The sequence below is a fragment of the Nothoprocta perdicaria genome, unplaced genomic scaffold (assembly GCF_003342845.1).
Source record: "Nothoprocta perdicaria isolate Ctin4 unplaced genomic scaffold, notPer1 scaffold_132, whole genome shotgun sequence".
Taxonomy (NCBI): domain Eukaryota; kingdom Metazoa; phylum Chordata; class Aves; order Tinamiformes; family Tinamidae; genus Nothoprocta; species Nothoprocta perdicaria.
Window position 1 is genome coordinate 233,415 of NW_020454450.1, and position 15,559 is coordinate 248,973.

The following is a 15,559-nucleotide window of genomic DNA, read 5'->3' on the forward strand; positions in this document are numbered from 1 at the left end:
AACACAATCTTACTTTTTGCACAGCTGGAAACAAATTGCTAGCAATGATAGAAGTTAGAAAGATACTTGATGCAGTGCAGTTTCAGAATTAATGCAGAGGCCTTCTGCCTTTCCCATCTGCAAAGATTTTTMTTTATCACCTGTCACCAAGAAGGTCTGTATTTTCAAGCTACCATAAGTCTGTGTTTTCATCTGACTACTCTGAAGTTCTATTTTATTTGTGTACAAGCTTTCATCATTCTTTTCTAGTCCTAAAAGTATAGTAGTTTTCAGAATCCAGGAGACAGCTTCAGTTAGAAGCAGAAATTGGAATTTGGATCTTGAGGTTGATTTAAAAAGACATGTATTTCTGAATACAGACAAAATTCAAAAGAGTTATCCTTTTTGTTCCCTTCTGTTTCTAACACTCAGCCTCTTCCAGCAAGTCCTGTACCTAAAAAGTTTACWGAAAGCTTTTGCCACAGGTTCAAACTATTTGGTTTTGCACTCTTTCTACTATTGAGAGATAGGAATGCTTCCTAGTCAGTGTTTTAAGTCCTGCTCTACRCTCCGAACAGAAAAATATGCTACATTTTAGTGATTGCTTTCAAACCATAGTTCTAAAATAGGAACACCGGGCTGCTCAGACCCTTTTGGGGCACACAGGGCCTAAGCCTCTATTTTACTGTGTTATTCTAAGCTCAGCAAAATGGTCTCATGCCATACTATAAAAGTATTTTCAAAGTATATGAGTATCACCAAAAACCAACACCACCACCAAAAAAAAAAACCCACCGCCCCGCCCCCCCACACACACACTTACACCAAGCTGGCTGGGATGTTTAACACAGTCTTATGTAGGATGACTCAGGATGCCATAAAACTAAAGTGAAATTAAACAATATCTTGAAGTTTCATGTGGAAAAAAAAAGGTTTAAGACTATTTCTCAGAAAAAAATTAATTTGCAATACAATTTGAAATGCATAAAAACTAAATGAACAGAATTTACAATTTAAAGAGGTATTTCCATCTTTGATGGCATAAGCTACTCAAAAATAAATTTGTTCAAATAAATGATGATTTTATTTGCTTGCTTTAAAGCAGAGAAAAAAAAGAAAAGCTATCTCCTAAGACTTGAGAACTTAATTTTGAAATTAAATATCTAGAGGTTGCAGTAACAAAAACATACCTGACGACATTTCAACAGTTTTCACTTGTGAGGTCTGTTTCTAATAACTGTGAATATATAAACAGTAAAACAGTGTCATAAAAATTTTTAATCAAGACCACTTATAGTAAATATGCTTTAAGTTAAACTTCTGGTTTACAGATTTATTTGTGAAACACTCTCAAAAATGAACTACTGCAATTTTGAGCTATAAGCTATGATACTGGTGGAAGTGGTTATTAAAATAGAGCACAATACAAGGACCTATTACCTGAGCTGCAAAAAATCCAACCGTGATATTTTTCTTCCAATAAAGTTAAAGAGAGTACAAAGTAGTAAATCAATAAAAAAAGCAGATAATTCAGTCAAGTCAACCTCTTTATGGGTGTATGAATCCACAACAGACAAGCCAAGGTTTCTTCCCAGGACCATTTTCAGGATTCTATCATTAAGCACACCAGATAGTCACTGTTGTAACTAAAATAGCCAGAGGAAGGTAGTTAATGTTAAATGACTTAATTTCAGCTAAATACTTTTCCAGTAATGTTCTTTCCCATATGATTACCCCATTCACCACCAGAGATTACTTGCTTGTAGTAAGCACAAATGGAAGATTAGATGAATTTTTCTTCTCTTAATTTTTTTTTTTTAAATCTAACATCCTCAGATAGCTACTTTGCCATTACTGCTCTTAATCTAGCCATCTGTGGGAGCTATTGATGTTCTCCAGTGACAATATTTATTAACTCAAAAGAAAAGCATATAATGTCACATCTGCTTAGCACTCTTACTAAGAAAATTATCAACAAAATATACTGAAGTACAAGAACTATGTTAAATTAAGTAATACTGTTGTATATTAGCTACAATGAGACACTACTAGCTGTCTTAGTAAAAATAGGTAATTTTCGAAAAGTAGAATGCTAGGCAATTCTACTCTGCTGCTTATATAGGCAGCATCAAACACTGAAAACCTAATAAAGCTGGCAAACTAACTGATTTCCTTTCCAGCTACATGCTTCTTGATGCTCATCTTAACACTGAAAGATAAATAAGTACATCCTAGTACTCTCTTCTTGATGCCTAGAGACTCTACTTCTCTTCCTGAAAAGAGTAGACTAGGAATTCTACCATACAGTATCTTTTTCCTTTCCTTGCAAAAGCGGTGACCAGGTAAAACTTTGCATGAACTACTGTCTGCTTAACTGCCTTTTGGAAAAAGGAACACATTTTTCCAACTAAAGGTGTTATTCTAAAGAGGAGAACAGAGTCAAGTGGAAAGATTTTCTTATGTGACACTAGGGTCTTAAAATCATGACTTGAGTCTCTGGACCAAAGGGCTGAGCAGAGATATGAAGATAGATTCACCACAGGTCACCTAGGTTAGTTCCCCAACTAATAGACATTAGATATTCTGAAACGACCACTTCTTCCAGGAAAAAGCAAACAAGCAAAACCCCACAGAGCTCTGATGCCATAGGAAAGTAGATAGCTTTTTCATTTAGCTTAGTGCAGAAAGGCAACTGCCTGGAATTTTAAAAATTATCACCAACGTCTGAACATCTTCTATATGCATACTCTGACAGCATAACATTGAGCTAAGCAGTTGCATATTGCTTTGCATCCTACCTACAAAGAAGTACAGTTCAGCTACAATAGCTTTCTTTAACTTTCTCCATAACATAATAGCTAAATAAAAACAAATTATATTGTCTGGTTTTATAAAACAGATGAAAACAATCATACACAATAATAGCTTTTGACAGATTTTTGTAACTCCCGAGYACACTGAATAAAATACATTTTCCATATAAATCTTGTAAGGAGACAGTTTTAATGAATTTTTCAAGGTCTAATAAACAACTGTATTAGGTCATTTTCCTGATTGACAGGATTTCTGAAAATTAGTTTAACAGCAATTTGTCAAAATTTCCTTTTCTTATGCTCTCAGACTTAAATAGTAAAGGGGTTGCAATAAGTAACATTACACAGCATTCAAATAAAACAATGTATTACACAAAATAATAATTCCTTTGTATTCTACAGCTGAGAAATGCTTCAAGCTTTAGGGTAACACAGCCTCTTTCTACTACACCCCTCCTTCTCCTGTCACTTCTACTTTTCAGAACAGCAGAGCTGAGGACAAACCTTAAAATCAGAAAGCTTTGAAGAAAAACACTCCAGGAGGTCCCTAAAGCTGATGCATAATTAAAGTAAATCAGTTCTTCTATAGAGAGGATAAAGTAAGCCAAATCAAAAGAACTAGCCTCATCATGACATTCTCTTTTACAATAGAAATTTATTTTCTGAAATGCAGAAGTTGAAAATAAACATGTGAGTATTAAGAARAGGCCTATTGTCACCATCTCAGCATGGAAAGAAAAAGGTACTTTCAGAACTTGGGTTACAGTCTCAAAACTATATTTATGGACAATATTTTTTCCCCATGGACTTCAGAAAAGAGGGGAATAAACCATGCCATGTCTTCACAACTCGATCATCTAATACTAAAAAGTTGGCACAAATATATAGGCATCAAATATCTAGACAACCATCTGCACCTGAACATAACTGCTAGAYACAGGGTATGAATGACTATAATGATAGAGCTTTACTAATTTTCCTGGGACAATGGCTCCTTTGTTTTAAGTATCAAATTATGTTAGAAGATCTTGATCATTTGGCAAGAAAAATATTTTCACATTTTGCAATCTTTTCTCTGTACGAGTCTACAGAGAAGTCTATCTGAAAATAGCTGGAGTCTGGACAGGTAGTACAAGGAATCACAGATATAGTTATAAGCAGATATCTAAACTAGGGCAAGATAAGTGCCATCAGAAGAGGGCTAAATGGACTCAGCAGGTCTTATTTCATACGAGACACGATCTATGTAATTGCAGCTCCTTGTAGATTGAGCTGCTGTAGATAAATGTGCAATTATTATAGTAAAGGACAAAACAGCCTTCCATTTCATAACAATATACCTTTTCATTGAGCAAATTCAAGCCCCTTGAGAGGTGTTTGAAGTSAATCAGCATGTCATATAGCCAAGTAAAAGGCAGAAACACAGATCATTGTCAAAACCTCCTCACATTTTCAGGCCCCCTACTCAGATTCAAATGACATTTCCCTAGGCTGCAGATTATTCTAACCTGACTTCTTGAAGAAAGTCATTGTCTTCTAATCCCTTCCTACTGCCTTTGTACATTTATCCTTGGCTCTAAAGTATTTGTTTTCCAGAAATTGCTTCCCATTAGAAACAAATTTTATTTAAGAAAAATGTTCAAAATGAAAACCCATTTCCTTCAAATATCTCTCATTTTTCTTGAMATGAATGATCTTTAATTAAATGATCAAAAGCACACCATAAAACCAAAGCTATTTCAAAGTATATTACCAAAGGGAGATGGGGGGATCAAAGTCCAGACAACCTTCTAAGATACTACAAACAGAAGTATTTACAAAAGATTTCCCAAACACACAAATCAAGAGAAACACAMCACCTCCCCCCGCCAAACAAAAAAGTAAGAAGTCACCCTTCTACCAGAACTGAATTTACTGGCCCTGCAAGCGACCAAATGCAGTCATTTTAGAAATATTAATCGCAGCATATAATATACATATGCCCACAAATTAAGCAAATAAGTTCAAGGCAAGACACTTTGACAGACCAAGACTGCAGTTAAAGCTACAGCCACATGATTTAGAATATGCTTCTATCATTTAAGGACAAAGAACTATACAACTTCTAAAACCGCTTTTACAGGATTGTTGCTCTATATATTTGTTTGATGACCTGACTCTCCATATGACTTTTCTTACACTCGTTTCATCATGTTCTAGTTATCCAAGTATACTGGTCAAATTAAACTTTTTTCCCATTTGAGAAAAAAAAGAAAAAAGAACAAAAAAGTTTTTATTGCAATTTCACAGCTGTCTCTTCTATTAAGACATCCAGAACTAGTGCTGCCCTATCATAACAAATATGTATGTTCTACACTTACTAAAAGGGGGATTCAATTCACTAATAATATCTAAGGCATCTAATAGCATCCATACTAAGTAGTAGCAGTAGTGATAGTAGAAGTAGCAGTAGCAATACCTAGGGCCATGTATTTTCCAGGCCAAAAACTGATCTGGAGATGCAGGAAGGATAACTTTGAGGAGGATGCCGAATTAGAACCCATACCTTTTCAAAGTTCTGCTCCAGAGATCCTAGGTAGCACACTCCTGTGTTCAGTCCAAAACTTCCAGAAATAAACCCAACAGTTCAAAAGACAGATTTTAAATAAGAAAAACAAAACAAAAACTCAAATGCTAAAGTGCAAGTCTAGCAAGTAATTCCTAAACTGCATGTACCAAATTTATTACCTGCAGATGAAGAGAAGCATTTAGCCTGCTTAAAAGGAATCAGGTGGAAAATAATACTCAACTTCAACCTTTATTTTTTGAAGTGTTGTTCAGTTTTGTTTTTGAAAACAAAAACACCTTAAAGATAATGAGGTGTGAAAATAGCTGATACTTATTACCAGTAACCTCTTGTCTCAAACTCTTCCTCTCCCTATTGCCTCAAAAGAGGAAAGAAAATAAAACTTAAAGCAGCTTTCTGGGGTGTCTGGTTTTTGAAACAGCTTTGTAACTGCTTTGTTGAATGTTCTTTCAAAATCTGTTTCTTTCATGTTTMATAGAGTAATAAACGCATAAGTCACAATTGTGTACAATATTTTGAATTAGAAAAAGTGCTTTAAGTATTTTGGAAACATGTAAAATCCAAGTAATGTCAAATAAAAAGTGAAAATTAATTGCTATGAATATAGAAGTAGTAGCTTTCAAGGCTTTAGTGCAAATTGCACAAAAAGTTTTAAGATCACAAGAGCAAAAGAATTTTGTTGGTTTTAAGTGAAGTACTAGTCTTTAGGATATGAAAATCAAAGCCATCATATAAGAAAGATCTCCTGTATACAAAATAGAATCAACTACCCATAGCAAAAGTGGCAAAGCATGCGGATATTTTGGAATTATCTGTGCATATATACTAATCCATCTTCACTATAATATTTAAAACTCATTGCTTGAATAGCTTATACGCATACAAAATGACTAAATCAGAATTGTGTAGTCTGGTTTGCTATGATAAGTGATAAACCTGAAGCTGATTCATTTTGTATGGAAGGGTAAATGCAAAGCAGCTTGCAATTGACTATAGATTGTACTAGATATTTCAAATGCCAGTAGCAGCAAAGAATGCTGCTGCCTTTCCTACATGAAAGAGGAGAGAGGAGTGAAAACCCTACCAAAYGAATAGGTCCAAATGTCTAATAAAGTAATTACCATGACTAAATTATAGTACACACAGTCACACAAACTGCTACATTTKAATCAACTCCCCGAAACACCTAGCAGTTTTATAATCAAATGGGGCTTCAGTTTATTTAGTTTAGAAGTRGCACCCCTTAGTCCTACTACAAATACAGCCTGGGTTTAATATTAATGTGAACTTTCCAGAAAGCTTTGCATGTTAGTCATCTTATTAACATTCTTAAAAATAAATATATAAACTGGTCTGAACGGAGATGCTGGGAACTTGCTATTTTTCCTCACYTTTCAGTTTGTTAAGAAGAATTGAAGAATATAACCAACTCTTTCCATGATATAATGAAGGTTCAATACTCTTGCTTCTCATTAACACAGCTGTGTGCATGAATGTATCACTCAAATTTTCCTTTCATAGAAGCAATTCCTTATTTTCCTTACGCATCTATTTTCTCAACCTCTAATTGGTAAGATCCTTCTCGCTTTTCATGATATTTCCACTGCTAATTGCTATCTTCTATCAGGAAGCTACACCGAGTTACAGCGACTAAGAATCCCACAGTATCACTCAGTATTCAAAGCTATTACAAAAATCTAATTGATTAAAAACAGAACCAAAACTTAATGAAATACAAAAAAAACCTGCCTCCAACTCACTGGGTAGGGCTGACAGTTATTAGAAGTTGAATAGAATTTGACCAAGGTTACATTTTTGTTTCACCTTCAAGAAACTTTAAGAATTTTTGACAATGATGAGTATATCCTTGTGTATGATTACATGGACATTTTAGACTATTGTTACCATAGGAGAGTGACTGCATACCAATCAATCTAATGCTGCTGAAGCAGAAGAGAATTTTTGCATTTATTCAGTAGAACTGAGATGTGGCCTCTGGAGTACAACAGAGCAGCACGAGCACRCGGATGCAGCACTAAAGGCAATAGAAACAACAGAAAATACAGTCCAGATTTTACAATTTCCTTAATTAAATGACAAAGAATGAGACACTAAGAGAAGCATGTTATGCAGGCAGCATCCTTTCATTAGACTTCACGTGCTTTAGCAAGAGCTATTTTATAAGTCAYGTAGATTTTCCAATCAGTTTCCCTTGAATGTTATCAGCTCAGCTTTCTTCTCTAAGGGAACCTGCTCTAATATCTATTGTAATAAGCAGAAAGACATTGCCAAAGATTGTCCTGTAAGTCTAAAATCTCTCAAGGTTTTTGAACACCCTATTTTCAAAAGGTAAGGCACCACTTAACTGCTAGAGGCTTCAATTAGATTGAGAGACATGATTTTTACATCATTTTCATTAACTCGTTTCTACCTAAAGTCCTAATTCCAATGAAAAATTGGAAGTAAGTAGAGTAACAGAAGCATAGATRTGGTAATTACACTTTCTTGATACCTACTTATGCCTTTCACATACCTTTCAGAACAACSAGCAGTGGCACCAGTGAAAGACATGCTTGCATTTACAGACCCTCGAGGGACTGCCTGCCCTGTTTCTGTGACAGTATGACAAACCTCAAAGTCACAGCTTGGAGGATTTGATCCAAGTCACTCGTATGTGAGAATTTGCAGCGTAATGTGCTGAATCAAACCCACAGAAGTTCAACCAGCTTTAGAAATGGAGCTTCTGTTTCCGTCATCAGTTTCTTGGTTTTCCAGCTGAGTTGCCGAACAGGAGCTTGGTGCAACACTGCTAAATATAAGATGCTGCGTCATGAATCAGCTTGACTGCAGCAACTCTCAAATTTAACCATGAAAAGCACTAAGTGAGAACCTAGGGCTTGTTTTCTGAGTAGTAATTACATCAGAAATCATTCCTAGGAAGTGTCCAGTCCTTCCTGTGAAAAGCTCAAAATTTACATAAGTATATTTGCATATATATGTACATGCATACATACAAATATTAAAAGCATATAACTTTTTAAAAATGGTTTCTTTCAGATGAAACAAAGTTCACATGCTCAGAGATTAAAAAAGGATTGTGATGAAGAACTCAGACTCGAAAGTAGACTTTTGCCTTAATCCCTAGCTACAGTTCTTTGTTTTTACCCAAAACACTCTAATCTTTCCCTGTTCTTGACTATCTATCACCAAATACAATGCAACTCCATACCAACAACACCAATAATCAGATATGCTACATATTTCGTTAAAGTTCTTTAAAGTTAAATCTGTATTTCAGATTCCTAAAAGCAGAGTAACTGGAACCAGGAAATGTTTTTGCAAACTGGGTCATGTCACTACAGCCAAGTAGGGTTTTTGGTACTAGTAAACATAATACTAGGAAGTAGTAACCAAGCCTCCCTGCATGATTTGTGTCAGAAGACTGGCAGTTGTAAATCACAGCTTTGTAATATGACATTTTGCACTGTAGGAAGTGAATTGTGACTCCCAATCAAATATATATTTCATATCATTGGTTGATTTTTTAAGTGGAGAGATTTATGACATTTTATTCAAACCTAGAATATAAGCACTGCTGTCAGCTGACCAAACTTCTGAGCCAGGAGAAAGATCTTTAGTCACAGACACATCAGCAAATATTGCTTACTGATCACAAAAGAACAACAGAAAAGAAGAAAGTGACCATGTTAGAAAGTAGGGCTAAAGATTCACAATCTTCAAAATAATGCAAATTGATTTGAAARCAAGGTTAAATTTGTAAATGTTAAAAATATAATTTTGAAGATTTAATTTACTGTCAGTTGAATACAGATAATGTAAWTTATAGATAACTGCATTGGGTCATTCCTGATTGAATTATATGCTATCTATCATTATGACRTTATTAAAGGCTTTTAAAATTCTCTTGTTAAAGGCAATCAATTTTAAATTAAACTATGTGTATTCAGTTGGCATCCTAACTAATGAGGAGGTAGATATGTCTGAAGGTGATACTGGCGATTTACACTCCCGTTCTCTCAAAATGAGATCAAGTTATATTTGTCCTATAACAAAGTTGCTGTTATCCTCCCTGTTGAGAAAATCACTCCATCAATGATGCCATTCTGTGTTTTTCCCCCCCCCCCCTCCAAGTAGTTGGCAGTAACTGTGTGTGTGCATGCTGTATCTACATTCCCTGAGTAGGGCCACTCTTAGCAGAATTATCCTTTGTAAACCCTGGAGAAGAATTCCGAATACATTCGGTAGAGCTAGCACATGTTAACTAACAGCAGTTAAGACTATTTCCACAATTYACTCTCAGAAGAGGCAGATCATTTCTGCTGCTACTTCAAAGGATTTAAAAACTGAAACTGCAGCTTTTTTCCCAAGTCTATTAATCCTTGCCAAGGTGGCCCCTGACTTCCTGCATTTGATATTGACCTCCTCACCATCAACCACGGTGAGCAAACAACGCTATTTAGGAAATCAGAACGTTCTCTGACATATTCTTTAATTCCACATTTTAAGCATGGAAACAGTTCCTTTGTCATATATGAGTTTGGTTTTTCTTTTTTTTTTTTTTTTTTTTTTTTTTTTGGGGGGGGGGGGGTTTGTTTGTTTGTTTTTCCAATGGAAAGCCTAACAAATTCCTCGCCTGCATCCTATAAAAAAGGGTCCACCACTACCCAACTTGTTCAGATTCTTTCTTGCTTCTTCTCTATTTCTTTTGGGGATGCGTGCAAGTAAAAATCCAAGTTTTGTCCCCAGCGCTGCAGAGACGCACAGCACACAGTCAGGGTACATGCACACTCTGTCTACCAACAGCTCTCAGCTACTGGACTTAAAGCTTGAGATCCAGTTCACTAGCAATTAAGGATTATGCAATATTTGCTTCAGCATATATGTGCATCACTGGCTTCTACAGAGAAATTGTCAGACTGCTTTAAGTGTTTGTCAGTTTGCTATTTTCACACCTTCCAGTAGAYGATCTAAAGAAAGGGTATGAGCCACTAATATTCATAGATTGCTCAAAAACATTTGTTCAGGATGCTGCTTCAGTACCTTTTGTGCCTGCAGCTCTTGGATGCAAGCAGCCTAGCACAGAGAATGCACAGAGCTATTGGGCTTTCAAAACTGAACTGACATTTAAAGAGCAAAACAGCTTTTGTTATATAGAATTCTCAACTTTTTTTCTTACGTTGTATTGTCAGTCCAAATGTAATCCTTCAAAAGGATTCTTCTATTTCATTTGGAAGGAGTGGGCATCTCTCCACAAGTTAATGTTAGGATGAAATCAACTTCTACRTTACTAGCATTGGTTTCTTAAACTTTTCAAGCGAAGAGGATTCTAGTCTTTTCACTTTAACACAAGTGAAACACAACAGATTTCAGATATCCTTTGCAAGGCCGGTCAGTACACTCCAGTATCAATTTGATAAAACTTGCACCACAAAAACAACCCATCGTCTTCTGCCTKACTCTTACAGTGGGAGAAAAATAAACCTTTTTTTCTCCTACTTCTTGAAKATGATAGCTACACAGACATGCCAGTCCTGTGTATGCTACAGAAATGGTGTTTTGATGCTAAAAGTATATAGTAAAATGTTTTGAYTCAGCTGTTATTACAGGGAAAGTAATATCTTTCAACCAGATTCTGTTAAACAGACCTTTTCTGTCAAAAATTTTAGGATCAGTTAAATCACCAGAAGCCATATGCACGCAAGCGTAGTTTTTCTCTTCCTCGGTATATACCCAAGCTGGAGATTAGACAAAGATACTAGAGAAATATCACTAAAAAAAAATCTATACATATATGTATGCATACTTATATTTTTATATATCTGCTCTATTTAACATCTGTTGATGAGTACAATTCTTATTACATTCTCAATACTTTTATATGTATTCAGATTGCTATCATACAACATGCAGTTAGACTACCTACCCACTTCTCTTTTTTGCTTATTGAAGAATCAAAATTAAAAATTTATCATATTTTGTCAAATAAAAATCTGAAAAATCTGAAGAAAGGCACATATAGCTTACTGCTTAGAGAGATATCATAGGAAAGTTYACGTATATTTATCTAAGAATGAACAGAAGTACATTAAATTTCAGGGATTTTTCAAAAGGCATTCAATAAGGATTATGTCCTTCCCTCTCTCTATTTCTGCCCCCTCTCCATTTCTGCAATTTTGTCAGAAAAACATGTTATGTCCTCCTTAGCATTCAGTTAATAATTCACATTGAAAATWTTTAAATCTATGCACAAAATATGCCTTTTAAAGGCAAAACACATGGATACACACATGCAACCAATAAGCTCTTAACAATGGACAAAAACATTACATGTGTGCGAACAATTATAGACCCTTCCCAGCTTTTTTTCAAGCTGTACTACTTAAAACTATGTTCATTTCAGCCTTGTCCTTACTCATTTTGGGTGAATGCTGCTGATGTTTAGGGGGTTATAGCAAAGAAATCTAGGTGAAAAAGCAAGGAAGARAATTTAGAAATATTAGAAAGACTTTGAAAATTTGTAGTAACATGGTTACTGTTGATAACTTGGAAATTACCAATGCTCTTTTTAAGGAGCTTTATGTAAGCACTAAGAGATGTTCTAAGAAAATATAGTAAAKAATAAATTCAATAAGTTCATCAGCAACTCAACACCCACATAAAGAAGGCTCCCTCTAAAGAGTTGGTATCAATATTAACATTTTACATACTAGGAAGACATTTATTTTCCTCAGAAATGTGTATGTGTACCATTAGGCATTAGCTTTAATTGAGACAGAAAATGATTGAAAATCAGAAAATGACAAAAATCTTTCAGAAACTTGAAATAATAACTAATAAAAATAATTCCATTTCTGAACACAAGTGAACAAGATATGAATAAAATGGCTTTCATAAGGTGAATAACATTATTATGAACATCAAGTCATCGGTTAGCCTTTAATAAAGAGGGCATGGGTCTGAGAGGGGAATATCAATCAGACTAACTGCAAACATCCTAAACCAAAGTTCACAGGTTTGGCCAGGATATAAACCCTATAGAAACATATTTATAGCATTAAAATCTATGTATAGATACCTAGATAATCCAACTTGCATTTTCTTTTAAAAAAAGAATATATAGGAAAAGCATCCACAGACTCACCTATGCAATCAGTTGTGTGTTTGTTGGTCTAGAGGTACAAACCACCTATAATTTTTAGAAAACATCCAAGTCGCACCCAAGATGGACATGACCGAAGACACGAAATCCTGCCAAGTTTCTAACACTCAGAAAATATTACACAGGAACTGAACCTTTTTCAGATTCAGATTACCTRTAATATCAAAATAGAGAGTGACATTCCTCCCAGCTAAAAAAAGTGTGTTTATGTTTAGTTTCTACAACGTTGCAAGTATTGAAATTATATTTATTCCTCCAAATGTGAAAGAGCTTCCTACCTTGAACAGTCTGTTGAGTGTGTTGCTTTTCAAATTACTATACACTAATATTTTCTGACAGCCCACTAAATAACATACAGAAGTCAATGAGTCAGCAATATGGGATCGTTATTGCTTCCGACACCGGATTCTAGTTGAGGCATCCCTTAAAATTTCATCAAGAGTAACTAACCTACACTCTTATTGATTATGGCTGACATTCAACAGTATCAACTAGATATTTTTGCATAACCTAGAAATCTAATTACTGCATTAAATAGGTAAGAATATTAGCTGTATTCTGACATTAAATCTGTACAACTACAGTAACATAATCACTGATATCCTACCTATTCCAATTAAGAATCTTAAATTGTCATGCAAAGAAATAACTGAGACTACAAAATCCAGAGGCTTTGTAGGCAAAGATTGGTTTCACATAATTATCTTAAAGTTATTGCACTAGCTCATTATAGGATTTCTGAGGCATTTCACAGGTCAGAAATGTGTGCAGAGAGGCAAAATCCAACACACATTGCCATGTGCTATTTGGAAGCACTTCAGTACAGAGTCCTTGATATCAGTAACTCGCTTGTCAATGAAAAACAAAGCARTGACTTTTTTCCCCCCTTAATTTACTGCTAAGAATTTTTTCCCCAATATTTAATCACTAAAASAACAAAAAAAGGCTAAATCCCATATTGATACTAAAACAACTTTGAATATGCCATTTTTGAAATTTAAGTAATGCATGAAACAACTGTCCCTCAAAAGGGAATGCCTTCTTGCAGCTTTATCTGTGGTTCCAGAGCCAGCAATACTGCTATTAATAAAAGAAAAGGAGGGGAAAAAAAAGGATGTAGTATATCATTGATTATTTGGTCTGAATTGTATCATGTAGATGATACACCTACAGCATATATTGGCTGATGAGAGAYGAATCAAAAGAGAAAAGAGCTATCACATATTTTGCATCTAGTGCCTGCCTGGCACTGTTTTTGGATTTTACTACTATTGAYACCCATTGTGAAAAGCCATTTTTGTGCCATAGGGCAAGCGAGATCGCTGGCAGCAAGGCCAGGCACCCAGGAGGTGCAACAATATACTGAGGCAATCAAAAGYATCACAGAGAGAGGTCAAGTTAAAAGAGTGCTCATGACAGATAACAGCCARCATCAAATAAGAAACTGTTCCACAGTCATTTAGAATCCTATAAGGGCTCACAGAGGGAATTAATAGAACAAGAGTATAAAGATATTAAGGCCGAAGTTCCTCTGATTTACTGGAATTCCAGGGCTTTGCAGTGAGGTTCATAAGAAAATTGTTTTGTACAGGAGATCACACAGAGCAGCTTTGTCAAGATGAAGAGAAAACCTGACAGAACTTGTCCTTTGCAAAGGAGGGCAGTTGTGTGTGCCAAGCAGAGCACGGGAATGGGCATAATACTATAATCATTAACTGCTGGAAGTAGTAGAATTTCTTTCCTAGATGTAACTGTCCTATTTTCTTCCGTATAGCCTCTCTCTTAGTCCTTAMAATCTGTCGCTGTCAATAATACATAATTAATTAGGAGCCACAATAAGTAAAACTAATCTATTGCTTAGTGTGCTGAAATTACAGCTTTTTAAATGGTTTTCTGTTTCGTTTCAGTTACAAAACACTTTTCAGAATCAATAAAAACAATTATTGCATCTTGATTTGTTGAAAATCAGAGATTTTGGTTGTAACTTAATTATCAGTATGATTTTGGAAGTACCAAATTTGTATTTGTCTTAAAATTTGGCACTATTCTTCAAGTTTTAATAAATGCTCTTTGAATGTAGAATTAACAAACTAAATACTACTATTCAGTTTCAAAACATCAGTAATTAATACTAACAATATTGATGCAGCCAGCTGGGAAATGAACACAGTTAAACAGAATTTTTCATGTTGACAGGCTATCTCTATAAACCGTGAAATCATTCTTTAGATAAAGCTACCATTTTATTACTACCAGAATATTTGGCTCATTATGTTCCCATAACGTTCTCAGATATATCTATTAATCTCCATAGTCACATATGGCAAGAATTAATTTAATCAAAAAGATCCTTTGAATTGATTATACATACTTGGTTTCAGCATTTAGCTACTAACATTTGAAATATGAAGTTATATTTAAAAAACCCTCTTAATGTTATCAATGGAGATCCTTCTACAAGTATTAGATATAACTTACTTAATTTCATATTAAATAACTGATCCAAAGTCCCAAGGGCAACAAGAACCTACAGAAAAGGTTCCAATGATTTCCGTAGAACTTAAATTTTAAGCCTCCACTTTTTAAGCTATCAACAACTATCAACAACAAATAAAGGTTTGAATACATAGTGTTTTAGTCTTCAAATAAGCATTTTTTCCGAAAATTTCCCATTTCCCATTCCCTCAAACACTGATGGATCCTGCATTATTACATCTCAACATGTGCAACATTCTTCACATTGAGTAAAACCAAAGACATGATTATAAAGTGCTATATTAGCAAAGTAACAAATGAAATTCAGCTTCTATAGCCTTATGGTATACATGTGTATATATTTTGTAACGACCATATTTCTTCTATGCTATTTACCCACTAAACTATAATTCCAACATAGCACTGAAACAATGAATCAAGGAACAGATGAGAACGAAAAAGAAAAAGAAAACTAGAGTTGAAAAAATGAGTAAGTATTTCTTGTTTGAAAGGATTAACTTCCTCCCATCCATTGCATTTCAGTTC